This window comes from Carex rostrata, chromosome 27 (genome assembly GCF_964058835.1).
Source record: "Carex rostrata chromosome 27, lpCarRost1.2, whole genome shotgun sequence".
In the NCBI taxonomy this organism is placed as follows: Eukaryota; Viridiplantae; Streptophyta; class Magnoliopsida; order Poales; family Cyperaceae; genus Carex; species Carex rostrata.
Genome location: NC_135944.1, coordinates 5,619,206 through 5,627,084, shown reverse-complemented (window position 1 = coordinate 5,627,084; position 7,879 = coordinate 5,619,206).

Here is a 7,879-nt window from a genome sequence, read left to right as displayed (position 1 = left end):
ATTGATCAAAATTAAGCCGCTAGAAAAAACACAGCTTGTTTGTTGATCAAAATTTGCAACTTCCTATTTCATAACAAATAATATAAACATAGACGAATGCAACAAATATTGTACCTAACACGCCTCGCGCATGAATAAATCGAGCTAAAAAAATAGACGGCTTGGCAGGTGGTGGAGCCATTGTTGTTGGTGTGTTGATGTGTGCAAACAATAGAAAGACTGGAACATTTCTAAGTCACTAGATTACACCAAATGAAACGACAAAAACAATGTGCATTAATAAGATTAGTGTTGTCTTCTATCTTTCAAATGGATAATAATTTAGTTGTACAACTGTGTAAAATTTACCGACACTTTCATACACGATACAGTTGTACGAGGTTGCAAATCATGTAAAATCAGTGTCATGGGCTTTGTGCCTAGCATATTATGATATGGACATGCGCTTTGTGTCTGATATGGGTATGACACAGGTATAGGCTTTGTGCCTTATATGGGTATGGGCTTTATACCTGGTTTGGATATGACATAGGCTTTGTGCCTTACATGAATATGGCATGGACATAGGCTTATGGGTCTATTATGAGTATAGATGGGGCTTTAGGGTTCAATTTTACAATAGTTAATGGATGCATGGGTTTCGTTGTATATTATTTGGATCTAAATGGGCTTGGCATGTGCTTGGGTATTATTTTCGCTTGATTAGATTTAATTTGGATTCAATTAGGCTTGGGTACAACTGTGTGCAATTTCAGCACATTTAGGTTTAGTTTGGGTTTTAGGCCCTCATAGGAGGCCAATTTAATTTGATTTATGGTTGTATAGGTCCAAATATTAATGATTTAGGTTTAATAGATTTGATTGGGGCTTTGAAGTTTGATTTAAGTTTGGTTAAATTTGGACTTGATTTGAGAAGTTTTGGGTCATCAAGGACTTATTTACGAATATTTTTTTTGTTCCAAGGACGGACTTATCAATTATGGAGGACTGCACAAGTAATTTGTGTATTTTCCACGGTCGGTTTGGCCATTTTGCAGGTTTAGGGACTTAGAATTGGATTTTCGAAGTGCAAGAGTGTTCTTTATAAATTTTGAGGGGCAGCGCCGGAGAGGCTGAAAGTTTCAGGGTTTCATGTGTAATATCCCATAGATCAATTATATTAGAGTCAGGTAATTGATCATGTGTTTTTTTCAATTGCTAAAGTTTTTTGTGGAGTTGGTCGACTTTATTGGTTCTCTAACATATTTAGAATTTAGTTGTGTCATTTTAAGGATCTAATAACAATAATCAAATTAAGTGTGTCTTAATTTGATTAATATGCTCTGATACCACTTGTTGGTCCTAAAGACACTTAGAGGGGTGTAAATAGGGCATTTTAAAATTTTAATCTAAGTTAAACACTAGTGGAAAAACATGAATCAGGATCGGCCTATCTGGATCGCCTATATGAAACAACCGACACTAATACCTATCTGGATCGGTTTTCTGAACAAAGCCGATCCTAAAAACTAATTATATCGGGTTTTTTAGTCAACCGATCCTAATTTGTGAACTATCAGGATTGGTTGTTTATAAACAACCGATCCTGATACTATCAGGATCGGTTGTTTATAAACAACCGATCCTGATAGTATCAGGATCGGTTTTTTATAAACAACCGATCCTGTTACAATTTTTTTTTGCAAAATTGGTTCTGCAAAAAAAAAAATTAGTATCAGGATCGGTTTTTTATAAAAAAACCGATCCTGATAGTAATTTTTTTTTTTTTGCATAACCAACTTTGAAAAAAAATATATAGTATTAGAATCAGTTATTTCAAATAACCAATCCTAATACTAATTTTTTTTTTTTGCAGAACCAACTTTGTGTGGTGCGCTGTATGTAGTCTAAAATGCTCTGTTCGGATTAAAAGCAAATTGGCACAGTGACAGCTTCAAAATTGAGATAGCAAATTTCATTTTATAATTAGTTTTTTTTCAATATTTTAAAATATTTATGTTTGTAATTTTAATAATGAGAAGTATATGTAATTAGGCATTTGTGTTATATGTAATTAGTGTGATGATTAATAGAATATATATATGTGGCTGTTGTATATGGCATATGGTTCAATTATAAATTTTTTTTGATGAAAATTAATGTAATTTATATTATTAAAATTTATGTGATAATATAATTAATTATTTGACATTGATATTTCATTTTGAAGTCATTTTGACTATTGAATTTTTTTATACAATCATGCATGATGCATCAATGACTTGTGCCATATAATAATATATATAGGACTTGAACCCTTGTTGTGTGGGGTTGTGAAGGAACGAATACGAACATCAGCATTTGGTCGATCGGAACCGTTAAAATGAAAGAATGTCATATTAATTTCACCATTATAAAATTTGATACAATTCGGGATTCGATTACTAGTTCATCAAAGCAAAACAATATAGCAACATCGCACGGCCGTAAATAGTTTACGTTGGATCAAAACTTACAGTTGTCGGGCCTTCGGCACTTTTACATTATTAATGTTCCATGTTATATCTTGATCATTTTAAAAATTATTACATGTCATTTAATTACAGACCCACCGTTGGATGATCATGCAGAAATGAACGGTCTGCATTCCATTTAACAATTTGATGCCATTAATAATAATAAAATTGTACAAAATTGATCATAGTAGAGTTGATTTGGCCATAAAAACACAAATAAATAATTTTTATATTTTTCACATTTTTCTTAATATTTATCCGTGTACATGCATTACCAAACAGAAAAGAAAATAAATGGTAGCCGTTTGATGGTTGATAGACCATCAATATGAGTGGGGTTTACCTCAATGATTTTTCTTATATAAATTATCAGGATCGGTTTTTTATAAAAAACTGATCCTGATACTATTAGAATGGGTTTTTTATAAAAAACTGACCCTAATACTCTCTTTTTTTTTTGCAGAACCAACTTTGAAAAAAAAAATAGTATCAGGATCGGTTTTTTATAAAAAACCGATCCTGATACTATTTTTTTTTTATAAAAAACCGATCCTAATAGTATCAGGATCAGTTTTTTATAAAAAACCGATCCTGATACTTTTTTTTTCAAAGTATCAGGATCGGTTTTTTATAAACAACCGATCCTAATACTATTTACTCCTTATATAACCTGCTTAAGGTTCTTCTTATTTTCATTTCGCGCCTCTCATTTTCAACTTAGCGTCTCTCTCTCTGTCTCCGTATCTCCATCTCAAATCCTCAGTACTCTTTGTCTCTCTCTCTGTGTCTCCGTCTCTCCCTCTCCTCCGTGTCTCTCTCTTTCTCTCCGTCTCTTCCTCATTTTCATCTCTCTCTCTCTCTTTCTCTCCCTCTCAGTTTTTAATTTTTTTTATTGTTTCAAAAATTAATTAATGGTGTTTGTATATTATTTTACAGTTTTGAGGACATCTCGCTCAAGTTACTTAATCATCCGGCCGATCAACTATCATGGTATTAGCTTTATCTAATTTTCTCATTATTATACTTTTAAAAACACTTTTTTTTTGTATTTTTTATTGTAAAATATTTTTCCATCTAATTGTTACCTTTGTTTTTGTTTGTCGGGTCTTTTCTAATCTCAAGTGATGTGATTGCAAAAGAGGTAATTATTGTTTTTTTATTGTTGTGCTTTACATTAATTGCATAAATGTGTGTTAATTGAAGAAATAGCTCAATTAGTCACTTGTATGTTTGTTAATTAAATTTTTTTGGATTTAATTTCTTGTTATAATATGTAATGCTTCACAAAAATTTGTATGAACATGAATTTTTTGTAATAATTTAAGATGTGTATGATATTTAATTTAGGATGTGTATATGATATTTGATTATTGCTTCTTACTGTGCAAAAAAAAAAATCTAGGATGCTGGCCAGCAAAATATATATGGAAGTTGGTCAAATAAATAAAAATATTTTTTTTTAGCTTCAATAAAACATCAAGATCGGTTATTTTAAACAACCGATCCAGATTACCACTATTAGGATCGGTTGTTTAAAATAACCGATCCTAATTGTAAAAAAAAAAAAACACTTTTAGGATCGGTTATTAAAAAATAACCGATCCTAAAAGTTTTTTTTTTTCAGATCATAATTCCAGAAAAAAAAAAACTTTTAGGATCGGTTATTATTTAATAACCGATCCTAAATTTTTTTTTTTTTTTTCAGATCATAATTCCAAAAAAAAAAAAAAAATTTAGGATCGGTTATTAAATAATAACCGATCCTAAAAGTTTTTTTTTTTTTTTTAAGAATGAGGATATGAGAAAAACCGATCCAGAATATAACTATTAGGATCGGTTCGTTAAGAAAAACCGATCCAGATAACTGCTATTAAGATCGATTATAATAAACAACCGATCCTAATAGTTACTATTTGGATCGATTCTTTAAAAAATAAAAAACCGATCCTGATAGTATCAGTATCGCCTTCATCAGGATCGGTTGTATTCCGATACTGATATGTGTATATAACCGATCCTGATTCCATATTTTCCACTAGTGAAACTAACTAACATGTCTATAAGTTATTCTTGAGGAAAACTCGAATAAATTTAATCTAAACTAATAAGTATGAAAGTAAATAAAAGAGTTCAGAGTGACTTGACACGATAGTTGTTTACGGAGTTAGACACTAATGCCTACGTCTTCGTGGTCCGTAGCCTTCGAGATGGCACGCTTTTCTTTACCCAATGAGAAAGGAGTACAAGGTGGAACCGATGAGCCCTTACAAGCTTTTGGAAAATCACACGGCCTGAGCACGGAATGGCTCACGAGCACTAAAGGCTCAATGTTGAACAAGGTGGGAAATAAAGGCTCTAATGTATAAGTGAGAATGTTGATCACGCAAGATCACTAAAATAGATTGAGTATTGTTTGAATATGCTTGAGATTGATTATGAATATTGAAGTTGGAGTGCACAAGCAACAATTGTTTTTTCTAGATCTAAAAATTCGTGTTTTGAAGTTAGGGGCGGCTAAAGTGATCATCCAAATCTCGATTTTGCTTCCATTTATAGAGAGCTGATCAAAATGAAGTAATTTAGTCATAACCGTTACAACGGTTTCTGAAGTGTAATGGTTGGTCTCTAAAAATTATGGGGAGCCAACCGACTTTATCCGTTGTGCCACCGTTGTCAAGAATTTGTTTCGTGGCACAATGGATACATGATCTGATTTTATCCGTTGTAACGGTTCCTAGATTGTTGCAACGATTGGCCTTACTTAAGTCAATCTCATGCTTATTTACCAATTTTACAGATTAATATTTCTATTTTGAGATGATGCTTCTGTTGTCCAATGCCCAGTGCTTCATGACTTCATCCTTAATAAATATAGCAATTGTTCATCTATCCTTGATGTATATATTGCAATCTCTATAGTCATGAATCTGCACAATATATATCTCAAGATAATAAAATTGTAAAATTCAACAAATATATATTTTGCAAATCTAGTCAAATTTACAAGTAAATTATGACACAATCCAACAATGATCTGTTACTTCAGTCCGACACTCAACACGATGGGATGAACTTAGTGAGAGGGGCTTTGTTTTTTTTTCATTTTTGGTTTCGCCTTTGTTCGCCTTGCATATCGCATCGCTTTATTCACAGCATATTGTTACCTCTTTTCCATGTTATACCATTTGTTAGCATAAATATACATTATTTTGTTCTTGAAGAAAAAAAGTCAGAACCAAAAGCCCTATGTGGCCCAAAATAGGAAAAGAAAGGAATAGGCCCAAAGAGCCCATTCCTTTGTTTGTCTGCGTTGTTGTTACTGGACCTAAATCCTGTTGAATTTTAGTCACCTCTTGTGCCACCACCTTAGCACCAGATCATAATAGTGAACTTAAATGGCCACCTCTGGATTGATTCATTCGTACAAGGTTCACACTTGATCAAAAATTCAGAAGCTCCATCGGTAACTTCTTGCAGTAGCCTGACCTAATAAATATGCATTACAGTGATTACATTTTCTTAACAGTGAAATTTACTGTTCCAAATATAAGTAAATGGCGTTAATTAGAATTTGTCTAAAATGAAATTTTCAAGGTGTGGAAAACATTGCTTGTTTTAGGTAATCTAATTAAAATTTTAGCAAATTCAAACAAATTTCAGGAGATGCAAAATTTTCCAAATGTTACCAATATGGATATTCCAGTGCACAACAAGTTTGTGGAGAATATTAATGAGAAAGTACTCACGAGGAATACTGTCGGTATACCTTTGTGAATACTACCATCGCTAATAGAAAAATCACTTTCATGTCTATATACTCTCATAGATAGTCACTTTCTAACCTCGTAGATAGACACTTTTTACCTTCGCAAATACTGTCATACAAAAGTCATATTCTTGTAGTGGTTTTTTCGTACCCAATAGATTTCCTACAATAACTCATTTCACATGTACTACATAATAATGCGTAACAAAAGTTTTGGATAAAAAAAGTCAGCTCTGAATTGTCTGATATTAGCAGTTGATATGACGCTGTCCTTCAATAAAAAAAAATAATATTACGCTGTCCCACGTGGTGTCGTTTCAGAGATATATTTAGATATATTGATCAATAATGGCTCATTGGTTGCGTACAGGCTGTTCTTGAAATTTATATACAAATAATAATAATTTTACTCTAATCTACTTCTTTGTCTTTTATGCTTAATTAAGAAGAATAAAAAAATTATGCGATGTTTTCCGACTTCACGGCGAAACTAAGAAATTTGAGATTTGAGAAGCTGATTATATTATAATAATATAATTTTTATTCTATGAAATAGACAAAAACTTTTAATACTAATAAAAATTATTAAAAAAAAACGTAAAGTTATATAGATCATTAGAATGACTTAGTCACTCCTAATTAGATTTTATATCCGTGTTTTTAGAGAAAAATAGAAATCAAGCCTTCGAGTACCTTTAATCAGACACCCGTGGTGTTAGGATTTTACAAAAGAAAAAAATCAAAAGAAAAATTGTATTGTGTTTTACAAATAGAGAAGGAATCCAATTATATCATTTTATGGTAACACATCTTGACACTATATTTTTATAAGTTATTTTTATGATATCAAAATTCAAATAGTCGATCCGAATTGTTCAACGTGATGTCCATATTAAAATGTACTTGAAGACCAAATTTTACATTTTTTGGAAATTTATTGCTATTTATTTAGAATTTTTTTAAATTGATATTTTTCAATGATCCAAAATTGCTTGAAAACAACAATTTTGTACACATCTTAATAAATACTAAAAAAATTCCAAAAATATAAAAATTGGTCTCCAAGCACATTTTAATATGGAGATCATGTTGAACGGTTCGGATACCATTGGTTATAGTCTCTGTTACGGGACTAAGGAACCAGTTTTGGAAGCATACCTAATGCTAATTGGGCCAGAGATGTTAACTCGAGGAAGTTAACATCCAGTTATTTGGTTAATTTCGCAAATGGTGCTATCTCATGGCAATTAAGATTCCAAAAATGCATTGCACTCTTCATAACCGAAGCTGAATACATCGCAATCACAGAAGTATGTAAAGAACTATTGTGGATGAATAAGTTCTTTCATGAGTTGGGAAATTTTTTGGAAATTTATTACAAATTTTACATTTTTAAAAAATTTATTATAAATTTATCTCATGGCAATCAAGATTCCAAAAATGCATTGCACTCTCCACAACTGAAGTTGAATACATCGCAATCACAAAATGTTCTTGGAGACCAAATTTTATATTTTTTGAAAATCAGTGTGAACGATTGGTTATAGGTCAAGATCTCATGATATGTTCATTTTTCTCTGATTGACTCCAAGTCTTCTTATCACCGACATGTCTAATC